Source organism: Chiloscyllium punctatum, chromosome 21 (genome assembly GCF_047496795.1).
Source record: "Chiloscyllium punctatum isolate Juve2018m chromosome 21, sChiPun1.3, whole genome shotgun sequence".
In the NCBI taxonomy this organism is placed as follows: domain Eukaryota; kingdom Metazoa; phylum Chordata; class Chondrichthyes; order Orectolobiformes; family Hemiscylliidae; genus Chiloscyllium; species Chiloscyllium punctatum.
Window position 1 is genome coordinate 89,796,673 of NC_092759.1, and position 27,214 is coordinate 89,823,886.

General features: G+C 44.7%; 1 long non-coding RNA gene across 1 annotated transcript; it reads left to right on the forward strand.

Annotated features, from left to right (window-relative positions):
- The first annotated feature begins 5,364 nt into the window (after nt 1–5,364).
- LOC140492414 (uncharacterized) lies at nt 5,365–21,329 on the forward strand. Its single transcript, XR_011963573.1, has 3 exons — nt 5,365–5,489; nt 11,438–11,739; nt 21,276–21,329. It is a non-coding gene; the product is annotated as an uncharacterized lncRNA (long non-coding RNA).
- Nucleotides 21,330–27,214: the final 5,885 nt, after the last annotated feature.

The window sequence follows — 27,214 nt, forward strand, 5'->3', positions numbered from 1 at the left end:
GCCGTACCATTTTTACAGGCATTAGTTATTTCTTTGTTTATTGTCCATTCCATTGTGATGTTATTATTTAGCCTACACACTGTGCCTATCAGTGACTTTCTTGTTAGAATTTTGAAAGCATCATTCCTGTTTCTCTTAATGTACAGCAATAACAACAACTACTTGCTTTGTATGGAATCTTTCACAATGGCAAATCTCCGAAGGTGATTCATGGATGACCAAAACATTGATTAAGGAGAATGATTTTAAAATACATCTTAACGGAGGAGAGAGAAGGTTAGGGAGGGTATTCCACAGACATCTGCCCTTGATAGCTCCAATTGTGGAGTGATGCAGGTGGGGTGGGTTGAAAAGGGAACGTGCAAAGGGGAAATGGAGGAGCGTTGCAGTACATAATTTCTTAAGGACAGAGGAGGTTCCAGACTGAGTCTGTCTGTCATAGACAGTATGGCTGCCTCATGAATTTGAAGCACCGCAATGGGCCCATGCATGTCATTTTAGTCAAGGATAGTATAACAGTGGCTGAGAGAACATTTGATGAGGACTTGTCTACTGAAGTAGTGTGGGCTGAGGTTAGAAACAGGAGAGCGGAGGTCACACTGCTTGGATTTTTTATAGGCCACCACAGAGTTCCAGGGAGGGGGAAGAGATGATTAGCAAAATTACTCTGGGTAGGAGTGAAAGTAACATGGTGGTCATTGTGGGGGACTTTAACTTCCCCAACATTGACTGGAAATAGTACATTGGATGGATCAGTTTTTGTCCAATGTGTACAGGAGGGTTTCCTGACACAGTATGTCAAAGGGCCGACAAGAGGGGAGGCCACATTGGATCTGGTGCTTGGTCATCAACCGGACTAGGTGTTTGATTTAGTTGTAGGTGAGCACTTTGGAGAGAGTGATCATAACTCAGTTATGTTTAGTTTGGCGATGAAAAGGGATAGGTACATGCCGCAGGTGAAGACTTATCGATGGGGCAGTGGCAATTATAATGCGATTCAGCAAGAATTAGGATGCATAGGATGGGGTACCGAAATACAGTGGATGCAGACAATGGAAATGTGGAGCTGGTTTAAGGAACAGATATTGCGTGTCCTTGATAGGTATGTCCCTATCAGGCAGGGAGGAAGTGATAAGGTAAGGGAACCGTGGTTTACCACGGACATTGCATCTCTTGTTAAGAAGAAGTAGGAGCTTATGTTGTGATGAGGCAAATGGTACAGATGAGGTGATGGAGACTTACAGATCAGGTAGGAAGGCTTTAAAGAGAGTTAAGAAGAACAAAGAGAGGACACGAGCAGTCTTTAGTGAATAGAATAAAGGAGAACCCTTAAGCTTTCTATCGGTATGTGAGGAATAAAGGATAGGGTAGGAATTGGGCCAATCAAAGACAGAAGTGGGAAGTTGAGTGTGGACACTGGAAATCAGGGAGGTGCGAAACGAATATTTCTCATTGGTTGTCACTCAGGAAAATTAGAATTTTGTAGATGATAATGAGGTTGAAGATGTTAGACTAGAAAGGATAGAGGTTAGTTTCGAACAGGTGTTATCAATTCTAGAAGGATTGAATGTACACAAGTCCTCTGGGCGAGATGGGATTTATCCGTAGATTGTCTGGGAAGCTAGGGAGAAGAGAGCAAAGACTTTGGCTTTGATATTGAACTGTCATTGCCTACAAGTTCAGTACCAGAGGACTGGATGATTGCAAATGTTATGCCCTTGATCAAGAAGGGCTGTAGAGATGACCCAGGTAATTATATACCAGTGACCCTTACTTCTGTTGTAGGAAAGGTTTTGGAAAGGATTATAAGAGACACTATTTGAAATCATCTGGCAAACTACAATATGATTTCAGATCATGAATACGGTTTCATCAAGGGCAGGTCATGTCTCACAAATCTCATTGAGTATTTTGAGATGGTGACCAAGCATATAGATGAGGGTAGGGCAGTTGACGTGGTATACATGGACTTCAGTAAAGCCTTTAACAAGGTTCCACATGGTAGGCTGTTAGAGAAAATGCAGTGACATGGAATTGATTTAGCAATTTGGATTAGAAACTGGCTTTCTGAAAGAAGGCAATGAGTGGTGGATGATGGAAAATAATCAGCCTCCAGTGCGGTTATTAGTGGTGTGCCACAAGGATCTGTTTTGGGACTACTGCTGTTTGTCATTTTTATAAAGGTGTTAGACGCAGGCATAGGTGGATGGATTAGTAAATTTGCAGACGACATCAAAGTCAGTGGAGTAATGGACAGTGTGGAAGAATGTTACAGGTTGCAGGAGGACTTGGATAAACTGCAGAATTGGGCTGAATGTAGCAAATGGAGTTCAATGCAGCTAAATGTAAGGTGATGCACTTTGTGAAGAATAACAGGAAGGCAGAGTACTGAGTCAATGGAAAGATTCTTGGTCGTGTAGATGTGCAGAAGGATGTTGGAGGCCATGTACATAGATGCCTGAAAGTTGCCACCAGGTGTACAGTACTGTTAAGATGGCAAACAGTGTGTTAGATTTCATTCGTAAATGGATTGAGTTCTGGAGCTGCAATATCATGCTGCAACAATCCAAAACACTGGTGCGGCCATATTTGGAATATTGTGTGCAGTTCTGATGCCCATATTTCTGGAAGGATGTGGAAGCATGGGAAAAGGCGCAGAGGATATTTACCAGGATGTTGTGTGGTCTGGAGGGAAGGTCTTATGAGGAAAGGTTGAGAGACTTGAACGTGTTCTCATTGGCAAGAAGAAGGCGAAGAGAGGATTTGATAGAGACATACCAGATGATCAGAGGCTTAGATAGGGTAGACAGTGAAAGTCTTTTTCCTAGGATTATGACATTAGTGTGTATAAGGGGTCCTATCTCCAAATCGAGGGGTGATAGATTTAAGACAGATATCACAGGCAGGTTCTTTACTCAGAGTGGTTAGGACATGGAATCCACTACCTACTAATGTAGCTAACTCAGCCACATTAGTGAGATTTAAACAATCCTTTAGATAAGCACATGGGTGATTTCAGGATAGTGTAGGGGGACGAGCTGAGAATAGTTCATAGGTTGGCGCAACGTCAAGGACCGAAGGGCCTGTTCTGCTGTATTGTTCTCTGACTATTGTGCGACAAGAGATTTTTACTGTCTTAAACAGAGTGATGGATCTTGTATTGTGGGCTTACGAAGTGTCACTGATCTCTACCAAACATGTAGAGGTGGAGAATGCTGCCTGACCTGCTGCGCTTTTCCAGCAACACATTTTTCAGCTCTGATCTCCAGCATCTGCAGTCCTCACTTTCTCCATGTACGAGGTAGAGTCAGGACAATAATAGGAGGCTGCAACAGGAGGGGGACAGGTAGCTCCATACAAAACCCGACTCCTTCTCAACAGTTTTCACCACAAAAACCGAGCGCCTTCCAGAAAAGCACCTCTATATCCCACCACAACATTTTGCCCCCACAATCGTGGTATCTGGCTGTGCACTAAGAGGCGTGCAACAGTCTGTACTGGGACCCTGAAACGCTTGGTAAAGAGTCAATCATCTGAGCATTGAGAGCCCCACCACATTGCATGCATTTTCTATTGTTTTCACTCTGTTCCCGACTTCCCTTGTTTTTCTTAATGAACTTGCTAAAACTTGTTATTACACACATCTGCACAAGCTGTGAATTGAACCCAGGCCTCTCGGTCCAAGATTCGGAATATTTTCACCGCGTCACAAAACATCGACTCGAACTTCCCTTGTCCCTTGCCTGCTCAGTCACGCCTGAATCAACTCTGCAATTGGGAGGAAGGGACGGAACAGGAGGACCGAGTAGCGGCCGGTCCTCCAACCAGAGTGAATGAGGAGAGGGGCCAAAGCATTCTCGGGAGTGAACGCTTCAAGATTGGTGGATTGATCATTCTCACGACATAGTGGAGCATTAAACCTCTCTTATAAATTAATGTGAGACTTTAAGAAATACTGTAGTTGAAATGTAAATCTGATAACGTACATATTTCCAATCGATTTACACAACTCGAGTAAGAAACTTCTTTTCAAGCTCCCAGAACAACTGGTAATTTACATACCTGGCCGTTATGGTTGATTTGGACCGGACAATCTATTTGACTGTTAGACATCTCACTGACTATAATTCGACAAAACAATTGTTAATGAATAATATTTTACCCATCAGGCGTTGCAGTTATGAATATTCTCTATGAATTCACTGATAACCTCAGACGCATGCGCAGTTTGGTTTCAATGCTGAGCATGCGCAGTGTCACATTGGTCAGGACAGGGAGAAATGGAGCTGCTTTCTCCGGCAGCGGCTGCGATCGGCTTCAGAGCCGGTGTGCGGGAGCCTCGCTGGGAGAAAGGAGCGGAGAGGATTCACAAGTCCTGGATAAAGGTTAAAAAAATCGAAAAAGTCCCTCCAGGCCCGGGTAAGGAGGTGGCGGTCTCTGATCAGGGAAGTGGTCCAGGGTCACGGCCGCCATTTGTTTGAGGGAAGAGTGAGGATGGTCAGGGCCGCCATCTTGAGAAGGTCAAGGTGCAGGTGGGCGGGGCTCTCGGGGTCTGTCGAACAATCAGAGGAAAGGGAAGACCCATTGTTATTGATTAATTCCACGAACACAGCTTCACTGGGCGATCCTGCAGGAATATCCTCTCTCAGTCCTGCTGGGATGTTTCACCCCATCAGAACCACCAGCTCTCCTCCTCTCTCAGCTCCCCTTCTGTCCTTCCTGCAGCATCTGTCCCCTGGAACATTGAGCTGCCTGTCCTGTCCCTCCCTCAGCTGTTGTTTCTGTAATACCTGTGATATCCCAATCCCATCTTAGATTACTTCACTAAAGACAGGAATGCACCCGATGGATTTTTCTTAACATCAGCAATTGTTTAATACTCACTTACCTGTTTTTAATTATATCTTTTTTGAAGCATTTAATTCACATTCAATCATTTGCAATGGCGGGATTTAAAACTGTGTCCAGAGAACGTTTGCTGAGTTTCTGGATAAATTGCTTCACAATAATGCCCCTAGGCCATAACTTCGTCTGCTCACAGGTTGCGCATCCCAGTACAACATGAATCAAAACCCTTTCTTTGTGCACAATTATTTGATGCTGAACTCTGGTGATGTCACTCAGTATCTCTCCATGTGGTATCCCTCACTGTGTGGGTCTAATTGCTGCCTCTGTCAGCGTCTCTCACTCTTGCAGCTACTCCAGATCCTGAGCCAACAGAATTCTCCACTCCAGAGAGATGAGGCAGTACAGGCCAGGAATGGAGACTGGGATTTTCCAGATCTCTGTGGGGCTCAGTGCCAATTTACATGTGTAACCCTCACAAGCATCAGTCTAATTTCCCATTCTGCCTATTTCTGTGTCTTCTACAGGTACTGAAGGAGTTACTGACTCAATAGACCTGCCAACTGCTGGTTGGGAAGATGTTTGGTCAGCCAGAGAGAAAAAGGTCAGGGAGGTCGGGAGCCTTATATAAATCCTGCCGCCAGGTAAGATTACTCACAGTGCACAGAGCAAAGAGCAATGAGAGGGCTCCAAACATCAGCTACAGGCCATGACATAGATATAGTGCTGGAGGGGGATCAGACTCGCCTCAGGCTCAATCACCACTTCTACTTTAAGTTTTATTCTACTGAGACAGCATCGGGAGTTCCCAGTTTTCAATCCAGGCGTGTGCTGTCTTGTTGAGCACCAGGACAACAGAGGGGAAAACAGGCCTGCAATGAGAGAGTGGTAATGCTGCCTGAGATCTTTCTGTTAACTATTCCCTCTCCAATACTGTATCTATGGCTCATCTTGTGGACCAGTGTCTTCAATCATTCTAACTCCTATAACAGTTCCTATCTCTGTCATCTCCTCACCTCTCACCAATTTCTTGACATATTTGAAACCTCCAGTCCAGACGACCACCCGTATCGCTGTAACTTGCTTCAGTCTCTACAAACATGCCTTGTCTCGAAAGTCTCCTCCAACAACAACTGAAGACATTGGGTCTGTTTCTGTGCTGCATTACTCTTTGTTTGATGTTTCCTAAATGGAATGAGTTGCATTTGCCTGTGTTTGGCCCATATCCCTTCCAGTCTTCTCCTCTCCATGTACCTGACCAAGTGTCATTTCCATGTTGTAATTGGACTTGATTTCACCATTTCCTCTGGCAGTCCGTTCCATCTATGCACCATCCTCTGTGGAAAATGTTGCCCCTCAGCTCCCTCTTTAAATCCTTGCTCTCTCACCACACGTTTATGGCTCTAGATTTGGACTCACCTACCCTTCGCAATTCACCTTACTTAAGCCCTACATTGTTTCATACACCTTTATAAGGTCAACCCGTGGCCACCTCTGCCCAGAAGAAATATTGACGACAATGTTATAAATATCTCCAACTCACGTACTCAATGTTCTGGCCAATGATGACAAGTGTGCCAAATGCTGCTTTCCCCTCCCTGTCCCCCTGTGATGCCACTTCCAAGGAACAATGTAACTGCACCCCTTGATCTCCCTCTGTTCGACAACACTGCGCAGGTCCCTACCATTAACTGTTTTAGTCCTCCCTGGTTTGTCTGAACTAAATCCAACACCTGAATTAAATTCCATCTTTCATTCCTTGGCCCACTGGCCCAGTTGATTAACATCCCCTTCAATAACTATATTCCCTGCCCACTCTTCCACTAATCTTGGTATCCGCAAAAATGCTAACAGGGACTGCTACCTTTTCACTCAGCTTGTTTATGTAAGTGGTGCACAACAGTGGTCCCAGCACCAATCCTTACAGCACACTGCTGGTCAGAGGCCCCAGACCGCACAACAACCCTCTCCCACCACCCTCTGTCTCCCACTGTCATCCCATTTTGTATCCAGTTGGCGAGCTCTCCCTGATCCCTTGTGACCTAACCTTACGAACCAATGTATCATGCTACACCCTGACCAAAGGTTGCTGAAGCCAGAAACAACGTCTGTTGCTCTGCCTTCATCTATCTTCAAGTCAAATTTGTGAGGCATGTATTCCCACGCACAAAGCCATACTGGCTGCTGTAATCGGTCCTTGTCGTTCCAAATACCACCTACCTCTCAGAATGACCTCCAACAACTGACGCACTCTGATGTCTGGCTCATCAGTCTGTAGTTTCCTGGCTTCCTCTTGCAGCCTTTGTTAATTAATGACACAACATTATAATCATAGTCAGAGAGTCAGATCACACTGTTCGGACAATGCTAACCATACTCGAAAACTGATCTTGTCCCACCTGCCAGTACCTTGATCCTATCCCTTCAAACCTTTCCTATTCATGTACTAATCCTAATGTCTTTTATACATTGTAATTGTCCCCACATTCACCCCTTCCTTGGGAAGTTCAGTCCACACACAATCTACCCTCTGTGTAACAATGTGACTCTCACGACTTTTTTTTTAAATGTCTCTCCTCTTACACTTAAAAATGTAGCTTCTAGTCTTGAAACTCCTCTGTCCTTGGGAAAAAAGCAGCTCCCATTAACTCTATCTATTCCCCTCATTATTTTATAAACTTCTACGAGGTCATCTGTCAACATTCAGGTTTCAATGAAAAAAATACCAACCTATTCAGCCTTTCTTTAGAACTGAAACCTTCCATACCCAACCACATTCCAGTAAATCTCATCTGAACCCTTTCGAGCTTAATAATATCCTTCCGATAACTGGGCGACCTAAACTGAACACAGTATTCCTGAAGAGGACTCACCAATGGCCTGTATAATCTCAATGCGACTTCCCAACTCCAATATCCAAAGTAATGAAAGCAAGTGTGGCAAGTCCCCTTTTTAACTATGCTGTCTCCATGTTGCAAACTTCAAAGAATTATGTACCTATACCTCGAGGTCCCTCTGTTCTACAACACGACTGAAGGTCCTACCATTAATTGGATAGGCCCTGCCTGTGTTTGTTGTACCAAATGCATTCCCTCGCATTATACAGATTGAACTCCATCTACAGTTTTTCAGCCATTCACACATTTCATCAGGATCCCTTTGCAATCTCAGAAAACCTTCTTCACTGTCCACAATGCCACCCTCCAGTCTACCTGCCTATCACACATGGTACAGATATCTCTGCTAGGGGCCCTACCATTTCTTCACCAGCTTCCCACAATGTCCTGAGATACATTTAATCAGGGCCTGGGGATTTATCTACCTTTGTGGTTTAAAACCTCCAGCACCTCCTCTTCGATAATGTGGACTCATTTCAAGACATTGAGTTATAGAGATGTACAGCACAGAAACAGATCCTTCAGACCAACTCCTGCATGATGTATCTAGTCACATTTGCCAGAATTTTGCCAATATCCCTCTAAACCCTTTTTATTCATATACCCATCATATAAAATGTATTTCTATCAGCCTGCACTATTTCCTCTGGCAGTTTATTCCATAGACTCTGCCGGAACCAGTTTTCCTTTAGGTCCCTTCGAAACATTCCCCTCGCACTTTAAAGCTGTGCCCTGTCAGTTTGGAATCCCCCAGCCTGGGAAAAAGACCTTGTCTATTGACCCTATCGATGACCACCATGATTTTAAACACCTTTATCGGTTAACTCCTCAGCCTCCCACGTTCAAGTGAAAACAGCCCCAGCTTATTCAGGCTTTTCCCTGAAGAGCAAACCCTTCAACCCTGGCAGCATCCTTGTTCATTTCTTCCGAACCTTTCATGTTCCACAACATCCTCCCGATGGCATTGTGACCAGAATTGCACACAGTATTCTAATAGTAGTCGGGACAAACACGGTTTAGTCCCCTGAGCGCCCCAGTCTTTATCCACAGGAAGTTCCAAAGTGAAATGTTTGTTTCGGATCCTGTAGTTGACCACATTGTTGGCTTCATTGATCATTATGGATACCTGTTTTGTCCCTCACTCTTCTTTTGCTCTTAATACACTTATAGAATCTCTTTCAATTCTCGTTAACTTTCTCTGCCAAAGCTATCTTATACTCCCTCTTTACGTTCCTGATTTCCATCCTAAGAGTATTTCTACAGCCCCGATGTTACTGAAGGGATTCACTTGAGTCAGCCAGTTATGTGCTCCCCTGTTTTCTTGACCAGAGCCTTGAAATTCAGCCAGTATTTCTTAATTCAGTCAGCATTGAGCTGCACACTAACAGGAACATGCTGGTGCTGAACGCTCCTTTTATCTTGGTTTTAAAATATTCCAATTTTCCAGACTTCCCTTTAGGTGCAAATAGCCTCCCAGATCTACTTTTAAAATTTATGTGTAATACTATCTTGCTCCGTGGTATAACTTGAACTTGTGGACCAGGCCTGTCCTTTTCCATCGCTATTTTCAAATTAATACAATTGTGGTGACTTTCCAAAGTGCTCCCCCACTAACACCTCAGTCCTGTTCCCTACCTTGTTTCCCAAGGGGAGGTTAGGTTTAGCCCCATTCTCCAGTTGGGCCATTTACATAATGACTGTGTACCTGTGCTGACATCTTCAGACATCCAGGGACTTGCCCACCAAGGTCCCTGTGTTCCTCAGTTCTCCAGGAGGACCTACAATTCATGATGTATACTGTTCGCTTATGAGAATCCCCACAGTGCATTACCTCACAGTGATCAGAAGTAAACTCTGTCTGCCATTCCTCTGCTCGGTTTATCATCTGATCGATATCAGACTGCAGCCTGAGACTATCCCCCTCACTGTGGACAACACTCTCACTTTTCATGTCATCGGTAAACCTACTAATGATTCCTTCTGCTTTCATATCCGAGATATTAATGTACATAATAACCAGCAATGGTTCCTGCACAGATCCCTGTTGTACATCCACTGGACAAAGGCTTCCTATCATAAAAACAATCCTCCACCAATTGTGGATACAATTTATCAACTTGCCTTGGATCCCATGGGATCTTCCCTTTTGGACCAGCCTTCCATGTGGGACCTTGTCAAAGACCTTAATGAACTCCATGTAACCCACATCATCTGCATTGCCCTCATCAAAATCAGAGGACAGTCCTCAAGCGAATCCATACAGACAATTCCTAATATATTCCTGTCCTTTCGAATGTTGATTCATCGTGTTCCTCAGAATTGTTTCCAATAATTTCCCTCCCCCTCCTATCAGACTATCTTCTCTGTAATTACCTGGCCTAGCCCTGCTGCCTTTTTTGAAGAAAGCAACCACATTAGCGATCCTCCAGTCATTCAGCACTTCACCTGTGGCCAGCAAAGTATTAAATATATCCGCCAGGGCCCCAGCAATCTGCCCCATGACCTCCCATAGCAGCTTGGGATATATTTGATTGTTACTGGGGATTTCTCCACCTTTTTGCCTGTGAAAATATTTAATGCCTCCTCCTCATTGATCTTAACATGTTCCTGAACCTCACCATCCCTGGCTTCAATGTCTTTCCCCTGTGCGAATACAGATGGGAAGTATTCATTGAAGACCTCACCTTCTTCCTCTGGCTCCATGCACTGATTGTCCCTTTGGTTTCTAACAGGCCCCACTGCTTAGTTGGGAATTCTCTTACTCTAACTGTACTTATTAAGTACTTTGTGGCTTATCCTTAACATTATTAGCTAAGGATATTTTGTGACTGTTGTTTGCCTGTTCATTTTTAAGGACTACAACCACCACCCCCTGCATCCACCCCATCCCCCCTGCCCCACACACTCTAGACATTTGAATGGCTTCGTCTGTTTTTATTGCTCTGTATTTTCTTTCTCAAACTCACAATATCGCTTGATCAGTATTTGCTAAATGTGCTGTTTGAGCCATTCACTCCTCGCAAAACACATTTGCTCTGAATTCTCACTGCATCACATTTAACATCTCCCGTGTTCCAAATAGAGACTCCAACAAGTGTAGTTCCTTGCAGTCGAGGCTTGCCAGTCTAATGATAACGTTGAATGACAGTGATAATCTCATGATAAATGGCCTCCCCAAGTTTAGATACTTAGCTTCTGCATTACCCTTATCTTTTTCCATAATGTCTTTGAAGCTAACAGTTATGGTCTCTGTGCTCAAAACAGCTCCTCATCTCTGTCATCTTGTCCAGAACCTACAGCCCACCCTGTCTCTAACATTCTCGAATCCTTACCAACCTCCCCATCTGTGCACCTTCCTCCAGCCTGGAGAGCACATGATATCACTGTAACCCTCCCCAGTCTTCACACCACTCATGCATTCACCTATTTACAATAGTGGAATTTGAACATGGCTGAGTTTCTGGATAAATAGCACAGCGATAATACCACCAGGCCATCACTTCAACTTCTCACAGGTTTCCCATCCCTGAGCACTGACACCAGAAGCAAAATGAATCAAAACCCCTTCTTTCTACGCAATGGTTTGTTACGAAATCTTCCTGCGCTCTGCTGATATCACTCAGTATCTCTCCATTTGGTATTCCTCACTGTGAGGGTTTAATTGCTGCCTCTGTCAGTGTCTCTCACTCTTCCAGCTACTCCAGATCCTGAGCCAACAGAATCCATCTATCCAGAGAGATGAAGCAGCACAGACCAGAGATGGAGATTGGGATTTTTCAGGTCAGTATGGCAATTATTACCATTCTGCATGTGTTTCCATCACCCTAATTTCAGAGACTGTCTATTTCTCTGTCTCCTGTAGGTATTTAGGAAGTTCCCGACTCAGTAGTCTTCCCAATTGCTGGGTGTCTCATCCATCACCTCATTGAAGATGGTTGGTCAGCCAGAGCGACAAAGGGCAGGGAGATCTGGAGCATTCAATAAATCCTGCAGTGAGGTAAGATCACTCACAGTGCACAGAGCAGAGAGCAATGAGATATCTCCAAACATCGGCTAACAAGACATGACACAGATACAGTGCTGGAGGGAGAGCACAGTACAGACACACCTCAGGCTTAATCACCACCCCCACTGTAAGTTTTCTTGCACTGAGACAGCATCGAGAGTTCCCAGTTTTCAGTCCAGGCCTGTGCTGCCTTGGTGAGCATCTGGACAACAGAGGGGAAAGCAGGCCTCCCACGAGAGGCTTGTAACCGTGACCAGTCTAAAGAGTCCTTGCTAACTCTGCAACCCTCAGTATTGCTAACTTCATCCAGTCTCGACAACCGAGCAGAAAGCAATGAGAAGGCTCCAAACCTCTGTTAACAAGACATGACATCGATACAGTTCTGGAGGGGGAGTACAGAATATCCCCACCTCATGCACAATCACCACCCTGGCTTTACGTTCTGTTGTACTAAGACTTGCTACTCTCCAACGCTGCATCTACGGCATGTCTTGTGGACCAGTGTCTTCAATAATTTGTAACTCCTATAACAGATCCTATCTCTGTAACCTCCTCCTATCCCAATCGTCCCTCCACATATTTGAAATGTACTGCATTCCAGACTACCATCCCTGTCGCTGTAACTTGCTTCAGTGTCTACAACATGCCTTATCTAAGTAATCTCCTCCTCCAATCACTGGAGACAGAGTCATACAGCACGGAAACCGTTCCTTTGATTCAAATAGTCCATAATGACTGGAGACCCTGAACGATTTGAGTTTCCCTGCATTTGACCCAAATCCCTTCAAACCTTCTCCTCTCCATGTACCTGCCCAAATGTCTTTTGCATGTTGTTATTGTACTTTGCTCTACCACTTCCTCTGGAAGCTCATTCCATACCTGCATCATCCTATGTGTGGAAAATGTTCTCCTCCAATCCATTTATGTCTTTCTTCGCTCCTTTCATATTTATTCCCTCTAGAACATAGAATGTGGCAGCGCAGTCCAGGCTCTTTGACTCTCGATGTTGCGCCAAGCTGTGGAACAAATTTGAAGCCCAAGTGGCTGACACTATTCCATTCTCATCCATATGATTATCCAATGACCATTTAAATGCCTTTCAGGTTAACAGATCTACTCCTGTTTCTGGCAGACCTGAGGAGAGTCAATACAGTGTGTGAATAATCCTGACACCTGAAGATAGTCAAGACTGTGTGTGAATAATCCTGGGACCTGAGAATGGTCAGTACAGTGTGTGAATACTCACGTGGCCTAAGAATATCAATACTGTGTCGCGTATGATTGCCCCAATGATGTGTGAACAATCCAGTGGCCTGAGGATGGTCAATAATGTGTGAATACCCCTGTGGCCTGAGGATAGTCAATGCTGAGTGTTAGTTATCCTTTGGCCTGAGGATTGTGAACATAGATTGTGAAAAATCCTGCGGCCTGAGAATTTCAGTACTGTGTGTAAATAATCCCGTATCCTGAGAATGGCCAATATTGTGTTTGAATGATTCTTTCCTGAGGATGGTCAATACTGTGTGCGAATAATCCTGGGAACTGAGAATGCACAATACTGTGTGTGAATATTACTGTGGCCTGAGGACGGTCAATGCTGTTTGTAAATAATCCTATGGTCTAAGAATGGTCAATATAGCGGGTGAAAAATCCTGCGGCCTGAGAACTTCAATACTGTTTGTAAATAATCCTGTAGGCTCTGGATACTTAATACTGTGTGTGAATTAATCTTACTGAGTGAAGATGGTCAATACTGTGTTTGAATAATTCTCTCTTGAGGATGGTCAATGCTGTATGTGAATAATCCTGGGAACTGAGGTTCGTCAGTGTGTGAATATTATAGTGGCTGAGGACGGTCAATGCTGTTCGTGAATAATCCTGTGGCCTGAGGATGGTCAATACTGTGTCTGACTAATCCTGTAGTCACTGAAGTGTTGTTTTTTTGATTTACAACTGGTTGATCCTCTCCTTCATATGTCCCTCCACATTGCTGCAAACCCCTCCAGCTACAGCAATCCGTACTGGCTTTGTTACACTGTTCAGGCCCTGATGACTCTCTGTAACACTCTCAGCACATTCGTCTCTCCCTGATCCTGTCGTGTCATTAAACGCTGACAATGATTCCCCTTCCCACAGCCCCCCCCCCCCTCCCCCCTGCTAGCAGACCCTTTGCAATCTCTTTAAAACTTACTCCTAAAACACACTCTCACTTTAGGATTTTAAGTACTTTTTGGTGACCTTCTCCACCTCATAATCTAATATGATCCATTTTGTTCTGAGTGAGGGACTGGTGGGAATTTCTTGCTGAGGATTTGTCTGTTTCAATGAAATGTTCTTTTGTTGAGTGTTTTACACTGTTCTTTCAAACGTTTTCCACTGTTCGTTTACAGACACATATTTCAGTCCGTTGAGCCTGTTAACCTTGGTCAGTTCTACTGTCAAACTTATGTGATTGGCTATTTTTGTTTCTAGTTGTAGCTTGGCCTTTCTGTGATTCACTGAAATGCTTTAAATTAATTTAAATTACACTTTATCGCAATTTCCCAGAGGATCTCTCCAGGTGACGTGACTCATTCACTAAGTTTCATCTCACAACTATTTATCTGAGATAGTTACATCCCTAGCCAGTTGCACAGTGTGTTATTCAAAGAAACACTGAAAAAAATCTCTTTACTCCCCTTCCAATATCACACTTATCTGTGTGATTGTCCCAGATGATGCGAATATTGAACTTTCCCAAAATTATCACAATACATTTGTTGAAAAAATTCCAATGAATTCCTGTGCAATGCAGTGATGAGCAATGAAATGCTGTTCTGTGGCTAAAACTGTTCTGCTGCTTGTGTCCTTGGCAAGTACTGGCCAGAATTTGACTACTGGCTGACTCTACTTCATGATCTGAGGCCAAATGATTTCTCCGTAATGCCGTTGTTATCCATTATTATTAGTATTGCCCATTTCGCCTGAGTTTCTGCAAGGTTGTGTATCATTGAATATTTATGTTCCATCTTTTGTTCGCCTGGAAACCATGTCTCCCTGGGTTCTAAATCTCTTTTAACTTTGGGTCACAAATCCATCTACCTTATTGATGAGACTTTGTCCATTCCAAAAAAAAATTGCTCTTTCCCACAACTTCCTGTCAAAAACCGATTCACTGTTGTGCGACTTGAGTTAAACCTTGTCACATCCTGTCCCTTTCTGCTTGTCTTCAGCCACATTCCCATGCTGTTCTGATGCGCCACCTTTTCTCTTTGGATTTGGAGAACTCCTTTCACCTGAACCTCCATCCTCTGGGTCAGTTTAAAGCCCTGTCCATAAACCTACCAACATTATTGACCAGGACACTGGTCCCAGCACAGTTCCAGTGGGACCATCCTAATGGATTATTTATTAAATCAGGTATGGGATGTGGGTGTCTCTGGCTGACCAGCCTTTCTTGCCCAACCCGAGCTGACCTTGAGTTGAGTAACTTGCTCAGCCATTTCAGAGGGTCATTGAGAGGAAAACACTTTGCTGTGAGTATGTCGTGCAGACCACGAGAGGATGGGCAGATGTCTTTCTAAAAGGACAAATGTTTGGATATTTTGTACATCAGCAATGGTTTTATACTTATTTATGGATTATTATTATTTTAAAAACTTTTGATTTCAAATGTCTCCATTTCAGATGGTGGGATTCAAATCTGCCTCCCCTGAAGATTAGTTGAGGTTTTGGATACATTGTGTAGCAATAATACCACGAGGGCATCACTTCACCTTCTCACAGGTTGCTCATCCCAGAGCACTGATACCAGGGCACCATGAAGCTAAACCCATTCTTCTGACTCAGTTGTGTGATGCGGACATCTTCCAGCAATCTTGGGCTCTTAATTGATATCGCTCCATTTTCCAGATCTCTGTGGGGCTCATTGCCATTCTCTATGTGTAACCCTCACTACATCAGTCTAATTTCCAATTGTGTCTATTCCTCTGTCTCCTCTTGGTACTCAAGAAGGTCGTGACACAATAGATTTCCCAACTGCTGGGTGTCTCGTCCATCACAACATTGACGATGTTTAGTCAGCCAGAGAGACCAAGGGCAGGGAGATGTGGAACCTTCAACAAATCCAGTAGTGAGGTAATATCACTTACAGTGCACAGAACAAACAACAACGAGAGGGCTCCAAACATTGGCTAACAAGACATGACATAGATAGTGTTGGAGTGGAGGCACAGTACAGCCACAACACATGCTCAATCACCACCCCAACTTTAAGTTTTGTTGTACTAAGACTCACTACTCTGCACAACTGTATCTATGGCATGTCTTGTGGTCCAGTGTCTTCAATAATTTGTAATTCCTATAACCGAAGCTGTCCCTGTAAACTCCTCCCTTCCTGATGGTCCCTCCACATATTTGAAACGTACTGCATTCCAAACTACCATCTCCCTATCTCAGTATCTACAACATGCCTTATCTCGGTAATCTCCTCCTCTTTAACTGGATAGAGTCATGCACCACAGAAACGGTTCATTTGATCCAACCAGTCCATGCAGACCAGAGTCCCTGAATGAGATGCGTTTCCTTGCATTTGACCCATATCCCTTCAAACCTTCTCCTCTCCATGTAATTGCCCAAATGTCTTTTACATGTTCTCATTGTACTTTTCTCTACCACTTCCCCTGGAAGCTCATTCCATACCTGCACCATCCTCTGTGTGAAAAATGTTCTCCTCCAATTTCTTTGAAGTCTTTCTCTTTCATTTCATATTTATGTCCTCTAGAACATAGAACATGACAATGCACTGCAGGCCCTTCGGCCCTCAATTTTGTGTTAATTTCTGGAACCAATCTGAAGCCCAACTAACTGACGCTATTCCAGTCTCATCCCTATGCCTATCCAGTGACCATTTAAATGCTCTTAAAGTTGGTGAGTCTACTACTGTTGTAGGCTCTGCATTCCACGCCCCTACTACTCTGAGTTAAGAGGCTACCTCTGACATCTGTCCTTCATCTATCACCCTTCAATTTAAAGCCTCTGCTCGGCATTGCCTTCCAAGGGAAAAGGCTCTCAACCCATCTTAGATTATCTTAGATGTCTCAATTAATTCGCCTCAAACATCTTCTCTCGAACGAAAACAGCTTCAAGTCCCTCAGACTTTTCTTCTAACATCTTCCCTCCAGAACAGGTAACATCCCAGTAAATCTCCTCTGAATCCTTTCCAAAGCTTACATATCCTTCCTGTAATGTAGTGACCTGAACTGTACACAATACCCCAGGTGTGGCCACCCGCGAGTTTTGTACAGCTGTGGCATGATCTCATTGTTCCGAAACTCGCTCCCTCTCCTAATAAAAGCTAACACACCAAATGCCTTCTGAACTAACTTATCAACTTGAGTGGCAATTTTCAGGGATCAGTGTACGTGGACATAGAGATCTCTCTGTTTTTCTGCCAAGAAACTTACCATTAGCCCAGTACTCTGTGTTCCAGTTACTCCTTCCAAAGTGAATCACCTCACACTTTTCTGTATTAAACTCCATTTGTGAACTTTCAGTCCAGCTGTACAGCTTATCTATGCCTCTCTCTAACCTACAACATCCTGCATCACTATTCGCAACTCTACCAACCTTTACTAACTCATCCTTCAATGCCCTCATCCAGGCCATTTATATCAATGACAAGCAACAGTGGATCCAAAACAAGATCGTGGCGTTACCCCACTAGTAACTGAATTCCAGGATGAATATTTCCCATCAACCACTACTCTCTGTCTTCGTTCATTGAGCCACGTTCTGACCCAAACTGCAAAATTACCAACAATTTTGTTCTGATTTGGAGATGCCGGTGTTGGACTGGGGTGTACAAAGTAAAAAGTCAAACAACACCAGGTTATAGTCCAACAGGTTTAACTTGAAGCACTAGCTTTTGGAGTGCCGCTCCTTCATCAGGTGATTGTTCCAATTACAATCACCTGATGAAGGAGCGTCGCTCCGAAAGCTAGTGTGCTTCCAATTAAACCTGTTGGACTATAACCTGGTGTTGTTTGATTTTCAACAATTGTGTTGGTATTGACCTCTGTATTGTCTGCAATAGCTTACCGTGGGGAACCTTAACAAATCCAAAAACACCCCATCAACTGCTTTACCCTCATCCACTTCTTTGGTCACCTTCTCAAAGAACTCAGGTTTGCGATGCACGACCTACCCTTCAGAAAACCATGTTGACTATCCCTCATCAATTTATTCATCTCCAGATGGTTATAATTCCTATCTGTTATAAGCCTTTCCAACACTTTACCCCAGAATCAAAGTAATGCTCACAGCTCTATAATTACCAGGGTTTTCTCTATTTCCCTTCTTGGACAAGGGGACAATATTTGCTATCCTCCATCCTTCTGGCACTATCTCTGTAGACAATAACAACATAAAGATCAAATCCAAAGACGTAGCAGTCGCCTCCCTGGCTTCCCAGAGAATATGAGGATAAATCCTAATAAGCCCAGGGGAGTTAGCTAGCTTTACACTTTGCAGAATTGCTAACACCTCCTTCTTCTGTAGTTCAATCCCTTCTAGTTAAGGACTCCACTACCCTGGGGTAAAGACGTTGGCTAATCAACTTACCTGTAACCATCATTGTTTTATAAACCTTTATGAGGTCACCTCTCAGCCAACTACGCCCAGTGGAAATAGAAAGAACGATGATACATGTATTTCTGTTAACGTTCCCAACACTACTTTGCCACAATGTACTGGGATACACTTGTTCAGGACCTGGGGCTTTCTCTACCTTTGTGTTTTAAGACCTCCAGTACTAGGTCTTCTGTAATGGGGACTTTGTACAAGACATCACTGTTTCTTTCCCTTTGTTTCCTAGTCTTTGTCCACAGTATGTTCTGACATGAAATATTCATTTAGGGTCTTGCCCATCTCCTGTGGTTCCATATTTGGATGGCCTCACTGATCTTTCAGGGACCCTTTTGTCTGTCCATTTGCTTTTTTGTCCTTGTGTGCTGTAGAAAATTCTTTTGCATTCTCCTTCAACTTATGTGCCAAATCTATCTCACCCTCACTCCCCTCCCCTCCCCCCAACGACACCACCCCGCCCAATGTTGTTTTCCAGCTTATCCAGCCTCTCGGATTTTGTCAAACCCTCCAGTATCAGTAACGTTTTCGTCAATCTTTGCTCCATTTACAGCATCAGTAAATGCTTCTTAAACCGCGAGGATCAGAATTCTACGCAGCGTTCCAAAGCTGTGCTGTCTATCCCTAAACAATCCTCGCCTTTGCAAATGCATGTAATTCCTGTTCAGCGGAATCGCTTCCAACAATGTATGCATCACTGACATCAAGCTAATTGGCGTTGATGTCCCTGGCTTTTCCTCACAGCCTTTCCTGAGGACTGGCAAAACATCAGCCACCCTCCAGGCTTCCAGCTCCTCAGGTGAGGTGGGTCCAAAACTAGACCACCTGGGTTTAAGTTGTGAGGGGAAACATTTAAAAGGGATCTAAATGGCAACGTTTTCAAGCTGAGTGTGACGTGTGTATGGGAGGGGCTACCAGATGAAGGAGTGGAGGCTGATAAAATCACAACATTTCAAAGGCTTCCAATTGGGTACATGAATAGGAAGGGTTTTGATAGATACAGGCCAATAGTTGGTAAATGGGAATCCATTAGTTTAGGATTCCTTGTTGGCATGGACGAATTGGACTGAAGTCTGTTTCTTTGATCTCAATAAATTAAGATGCATTCCTCTATTTTGTGGAGAGCTAGCTGAAGCACAGATAATTATCCTTGGAGCTGAGAAGGTGAAGCAGTGATTTCGATCTGAATCAGATTTGGTTCCAAGGTCTTGAATTTGCAGAGAGAGAGAGAGAGAGAGAGGAATTGTGAACATTGTCACAATTTTTAGGAACTACTTTCAAGTAATTGGCAAATAATACAAGGTGAAAATGTGAACACTATTTTACTCAGTAAGTTGTAAGCATCTGGAACAGTCTGAACGACACAGATTCAGCAGGTATTCTGAAACAGACTTAGAAATTTACTTTTTCAGGAAAAATTTGGGGGGCTATGGGCACATGGTAGAGGACTTGGGACAGATTTGCAGCATCTCCAGGGGGAGAGAGTACAGCCCCAATAGGCTGAATTGCCCCCAGGCCCTGTGCTCTGTGATACTGCCCCATTCACTGTGAATGATGAAGCTCATCCCAGGGCAGAGAGAGGGATGAGCCCTCCGCTCTCATCACAATGGGGCCCAGCTAATTGACGGCAGCTCCAGACCAATGGGAGGAGAGTCTGTGTGGTCCTGCAGCCAATGGGAGTGAATGAGGGGTGTGGCCAACAAGATGACACCTGTCCATGAGCTGTGCAGGTGCAGTGTCACTGTTTGGGGTTGGGAGAGACAGCAGAGACTGGGACAGAGGCTGTGGGACCTGAATTACAAACTCCCGGTAAATTAGAACCAAAAGAACTGTGGGAGATGGAAATCAGAAACAACAACCAGGAGGTTCTGGAAAAGCTCACCAGGTCTGGCAGTATCTGTGAAGAGAAATCAGAGTTAAAGTTTCAGACCCAGTGTCCCTTTCTCAGGACAGATGTTACTGAGAAAAAAAGTCAGTTTATGTGCAGAAGTTAGTGTGGGGGGAGGATAAAAGGAGTAAAGGATAGGTGGGGATAGAGTGAGAAGAACGGTTGGGTAAAGGAGTGGATAACGATCTGGCTGGGGGAGGGTGATTAGCTGTGAATGGAGACAGTTAGAGGCTAACCATAGGGAGTGTGTAATGGCAGGCTGTGACAACAAGGCCTGGTGTGTGGGGTAGGGGGCTACGACATGAGGTTGTTAACTTATGGTTAGCCACTAACTGTCTCCATGGTAAGCTGTTGCCCACCTTTCTCACTCCACGATTGGAGCTGCCGAGGACACAAACCTTTGGAATATCCTCCATAACTCCCTCTCTCCGCCTTAAAGATGTATCTAAAAATCGTTCTCTTTAATCAACATTTCCATCATGCGTGAAGCATTTTCGGAGATTTGTCAATGTGAAAGGCTCCATACAATGCAGGTAGTTGTTGTTGTTGTCTGATATCAGGAGAAACATGGATGACCCTCTCTCTCATACCTGATGAACAGCAGCAAAAGCAGGAAGCACTGAGCATGCTCCAGCCCACAATGAGCCTCGGATTATTGATGTCAGCGCAGGACCAATAAGAGTGGGAGAACGGGTGCGAGAGGTGCTAGTTGGTCCTTCAACCAATCGGAGTGAATGACGGGCGGGACAATACTCAACCACGTGATAAACTTCATTGGCAGCACAGGGATGTTGTGGCCAAGGCATTGGGAATGTGTGAAGGTGAAGGGCAGGGGAAAGGAAAGACATATTGAGCAGGAAGAGGAGGAAATTTTCATGGTATGGGATGAGAGGTTTTACAGAACTTAGTGCACATCGTAAAACACAAAGTTGAAAATCCCAAATTCTGCACCATTTTCCCTCCCTATAATGCATTTTGCACTCCCTGAAATATCAACTGTGTGTTTCTCCCTCCACAGATACCAGTGATCAGTGCCAAAGCCCCATTGCCTGTGGAGAAGGTGATGTTTGACTTCCTTATACAGCTGCTGTTCGTGTGTTGAAGGTGCTCGCACAGTGTGTTTGGGTAAGAGCTATTATCGATTATTCACTCAGTGACAGTAAAGAGTTGACAATGTGTGTGCAAATCAACAACAGTTTTTTTTAATCATGTTTATAATTCCACAGAAATACTATTGAGAACTTCTAACATAAGGCCACAGATGGGGATATTAAGTCAGGTGATCAAAAGAATTGCCAAATAATCAGGTTTTCAGGAGTACCTTAAAGGTGGAAAGCAGGTCTGAGGGGGTTAGGATGGGAATTCCAGAGCGCGTTGCCTTGGCAACAGTAGAAACAGCCAGACAGGTGAAGCAATGAATAAACACATCGTTGGGAGTCTGAAAGAAAATGAGTTGTTGGGTTCTCACAGGTTTTGTGGTGCAGGGAGACAGGGCTGTTCACAGTCAGGAATTACATCAATGGTGAGAATTTTAAATTGTTGCTTGTTGATCCATCAAAAGGCCCCTATTAACAAGTTTTGGTACAAGTGAGTACTTGGGCAGTAGGGTTTTAGATACTCTTGAGATTACATGTAAATTGAATGTGGGAGGCTGGCCAGGAGTGTGTTTGGATAATGAAGTCTGGAGATAACACAGGGATGGACGAGTATTTCAGTAAATGAGCTGAGACTAGGGTGGAGTTGGGTGATGTCACTGATGTAGGAATAGTGCTTTTGGAGTTGGGCTGCTCCTCCTCCTCATCACTCCCCCTCCCCATTTCACAGATATTGTTCCTTGTTCTACCTGTCTCTCTTTTCTGGTTATGTCCTTCTCTCCCATTCTTCTACAAACTAATATTTGACTCCACCGTTGTTGGAAAAACCTGCTCCATCCCAACTCTCCCTTTCCTTTCTGAATTCCTTGTACTTGGTGTCCCTTAAGGATCTCTCCTTGGTCTCTCCTGTTTCTCACCTACATACTGCCAGGAGGTGACATCGTCCAAAAGCACCGTGTTAGGTTTCACATGTACACTGACAATGCCCAGCTCTCCCTCCCCATCATCCCTCTCCATTACTCAGTTATCAAACTGCTCATCACACTCCCACTACGGGATTGGCTGCAAATTCCTGCAACGGAACGTTGCAATGTTTAAACCCATTGCCTTCAGTTGCTATTACAAATTACTTTCCCTGACTGCTGAGCCCCTCCCTCTCCCTGGGAACTATCTGAGAGAGAACCACACTCTTCACAATATTGCTGTCATATCTGACCCCAAGGTGACCTTCTGATCAGACATCTACACAATCACAAACACCAGGAATTCCAATCTCTTCAATGTTGCTCGTCTCCACCTCACACCAGCTCCATTGCTACTGAAACCCCTGACCCGTGTCGGTGTTGCATTAAAATTGACGAATCAAAAACAGGACCCCTGATTCCACGACTATCCCAGAATCTGGTTCCAGACTCCCTCATGATGGGAAACATCCTCTCAGTATTTACCCTGTCAAACTCATTAAGAATCCTACATGTTACAATGAGATCCCCTCTCATTCTTCCCAAATCCATTGAGTAGAGTCCCAACTTCTTCAGCTTTTTCTTTAAAAGATAATCCCTGCAAACCAGGGTTCATCCCAGTCAATTTTCAGTGAAATGCCTCTGATGAAATGATGTATTTCCTTAAAGGGACCAAACCTTCTGTCATTACTCCAGATGAAGTAATGTTCCTCTCAGGTATATATTCCAAACAACTCCCTTTAAACTTGCACAGATGTTGTTGGAAATGCTCAGCAGGTCATGCAGCATCTGTGAAGAAAATCAGTTAAAGTTTTTGGTCTGGTCACCCTTCCTCCGATACGTTAACTCTAATTTCTTTTCACAGATGCTGCTAGACCTGCTGAGCTTTTCCAGAAACTTCTGTTTCTCTTCCTGCTTTTCAGCATCTTCAGTTGGTTCGGTTTTCATATCCTTTAAACTTGCCATCTCTCTTCGAGAATTTGTCATTTCCACCTTGGAAAAAAGATTCACATTTGTTTGGATTCCCCTACTCTGGGGGAAAAAAAGAAACGATGGCGAGTCACCCTATCATTGCTCCTCATAATTTTATAAAGTTCAATAAAGCCACCTAAAGTGTCCAGTGCTGCAGGGAAATAGCCTCAGCCTATTCAGCCTCTCCCTATGGTTCAAATGTTCCAATACTGGCAACACCCTGGAAAAAATTTTCTGAACTCTTGCAAGTTTCCCAACATCTTTCCTTTCGCAGGGAGACTGGAATTGAAAGCAGTCTGAGGATTCCAAAAGTGGCCGAGCCAATAAACTGTGCAACCGAAACATGATCTCCCAACTCCTATACTCAATGCACTGCCCAATAACAGCTAACATACCAAACACCACCTTCACCGACCTGTCTACATTCAACGACACTTTCAAGGAACTATCAGCCCACACTGCACGGTCTGTTCGTCTGTCAACACTTCCCAGGAACTTGTCATTAAGAGGTTAAGTCCTATTCTGGTAACACCTTTCTGAAATCAGGGAGACCACAATTGAATACAGTATTCTAAAACTGGCCTCACCAATGCCCTACTCAGCCACAACGTGCCCTCCTTACCCCGATACTCAGTGACAGAATCCCTACAGTGTGGAAGCAGGCCTTTCAGCCCATGAGACCATACCAACCATCGGAACAGCATTCCACCCTAACTCTGTAACCTACCATTACCCAAAGCTCATCCAGCTAACCTGCATGGCTTTGGATTTGTGGGAGGAAATTAAGAGCACCCAGAGGAAGCCCACGCAGACACACAGGGAGAATGTTCAAACACCACACAGACAGTGGAATCGAACCAGAGTCCATTTATTGATCAGCATGTTCCATTCAATGTTCGTGTCCTAAATGCCACGTTCAGAACCTGATCTCCCTGAAACTCTACTTTCCAAGAACTACACAGTTGTTCTGAGCCCTTCAGAGGGAATTAAAGTGAGGAGGAGAAAACAGGAACAGGGTTGAGTTTTAGATCTATAAAATAACTGCCCATCTTCCCCTGCTCTGTCTGCTCCACCCCCCCCCCCCGCCTACCCCCACTCGTGTCTGACCCCCCCGTCGTCCTGTTCCCCCCGCCCCTCTGTCGGCCTGACTCATCCCTCCCCCCCCCCCCCCATCGGCCACACCCCCCCTCAACCCGTTGGCCTGTTCTCCCCCTCTGTCGGCCTGTTCCCCCTGCCCCCTCCCCCCGGTCTGTTTCCCACTTTCTGTCAGTCGCGCCCCACCCTTTGCTCCCCCTGTCTGTTCCCCTCCTCTCTAATCCCACTTTCTGTCCTCATCTGTCTCTATGCCACCCTTCTCTATCCCCCCTCTCTTTCTCCACCCATTTCAGTCCCACCCCTCTCGATCCACCCACCCCCTGTCTACCTACCTACCGTCCCTCCCAGTCCCCTAGTTCTGTACTCCCCCACTGCAGGGCAAATATCTTGTCTATTTACCCTATCCATGCCCAGCCTGATTTTAAAAATCTCTTTCAGGTCACCATTCAGCCTCTGACGCTCCAGGGAAAACAGCCTATCCAACCCTGGCAACATGCTTTAATTCTTTTCTGATCTCTTTAAAGTTTAAGAGCATCCATCTGATAGGAAGGAGAAAAGAATTCTATGGAATATTGATTCGGCAACTTTTGCAATGTCCTGTACAGCCACACTATGACCTCCCAACCCGTATACTCAATGCTCTGACCAGTAAAGACAAGCAGACCAACTGCCGCCTTCACGATCCTATCTACTTGCTCCTCTACTGTCAAGGAACTATGAACCTGCACTCCAAGGACTCTTTGTTTAGCAGCACTCCCCGGGAACTTACTATTAACTGTATAAGTCCTGCTGAAGTTTGCTTTTCCAAAATGCAGCAGCTCGCATTTTTCTAAACTGAACTCCTCAGTCCATCAACCATCTGATCCATATCCTCTTGTACTCTGAGGTAATCTTTTTTCACTGTCTACTACATCTCCCATTTTGGTGTCATCTGCTAACTTACTTACAATACCTCTTATGTTCACATCCAAATCATGGATATAAATGACGAAAAGTAGTGGATCCAACACCGATCCTTGTGAGTCTCCACTGGTCATAGGCCTCCAGCCTGAAAAGCACCTTCTACCTTCGGGCCAGTTTTGTACTCCATGCGATCTAACCCTGCTGACCAGTTTCCCATGAGGAACCTTGTCAAACACATTACTGAAGTCCATGCTCTGACCTCAGCAATCCTCTTTGTTACTACTTCAAAAAAACTGAGTCAAATTCATGAGCTATGATTTCCCATGCACAAAGCTGTTATTAGTATCCAGGATTTAAATCTGTACATTGGGGTCTGCGTTGCCCAGTTATAGGTATTAATATTCTGGATGAAGTACAAGTACACCAGCATTTTGTCAGTGAGTCTGTACTGAGTCTTGTTAATGTCACCAACACAGGTGAGTTCCTTTTGAAAGGCAGTCCCTGTACCCTTGCCCACCAGGAAATAGTGTAAGTGTCCTTACCCCTGGACTAGGAGGATCAGGCTCAGAGTTGAGTAACAGCATCTTTGAAGAGGCTGATTAGTAAACCTGCCCAAGCCACCAGGCCATACTGTCTCCCAGCTGTCCCTGCCTGAGCCTCCACACAGAACCATCCTGTAGTTTCTCTCCTGTCAGACTCTCCCATTGCTCAGTTTGTCCAGGATCCCCTCCTGCTGCTGCACTGATACTGTCCCTCACTGACCTGTCCATCCCCCAGTGTCCTCCACATTTATTCGTCGTTTACAATCCAGTTGTCCCAGTCCTCCAGTCCCACCCCCTCCACTCTATAGAGAGGGCTCAGTGGTTAGCACTGCTGCCTCACAGCACCAGGTACCCGGGTTCGATTCCGGCCACGGGCCACTGTGTGGAGTTTGTGCATTCTCCCCGTGTCTGAGGGGGTTTCCTCCCACAATCCAAAGATGTGCAGGGCAGGTGAATTGGCCATGCTAAATTGCCCATAGTATTAGTTACATTAGTTAGTGGGCATGGGTCTGTGTAAGTTACTGTTTAGAGGGACAGTATGGACTTGTTTGGCCGAGGGGCCTGTTTCCATACTGTAGGGATTCTGATATATTGGCCAGCAGCTGCTGTCAATCACCCGGACTCCTGTATGATCGGGAGCACGTGCTGTCGGAGGGGAGGCCAGTGCATGGGTGCAGTGCTGTCAACTGTGGGAGTATGTGCAGTATAGGTCAGTGCCTGGGAAGGAGGCTGTGGGTGTGAGGGATTAATCAATCATTAGCAGCTTCATCCCTCTGGGAGCAGGACCCAGGGGAATGGCCCCTTTCTTGCTACCCTGACATGTGATCAGACTATCAGTGGTGCAGCGTTTTGCAGAAAGTTATCAGAACTCTTTTGTGAAGATTCAGGGTTGTTATGGAAAGGGACAAGGATGGGCCTGCAATTAGAATTCTAATTTGGCTCATTTTAGTCAGATGGGTCTTGGCCAGAGTGTGCAGGAAGCAGTGTATGCAGGATGGTTCTCATCAGGAGCTAGGAAACTGAATTCGAAGAGAGAGTGTGTGAGAGAACTGGGTGTGGAGGAAAGGAGTGGGGGGATTGGTTTAGATCTCAGTTCACAGAAGAGAGAAATTGTGAGACTGAGGTTTAAAGCTTTGGGGGAACAAGGAAACTACAGTTTAATACTACAATTGTCTTATGAATTTCCATCCTGTATTAACAGTGGTAACTTGTGTGCTCTGTTGTATGGTACTGAAAGGGTCGATTTGCGGATGAGAAATTCAAATTGAACTTCATGTTCAGATCTGATGGTTACTTGATCCGTGCCGATTTGAATATCATTGGCCTTTTCATCTGGAAGGAAAGGTGTGCATTCTGTCCGTGGGCGAATATTTCAAATCTCAATGTGAC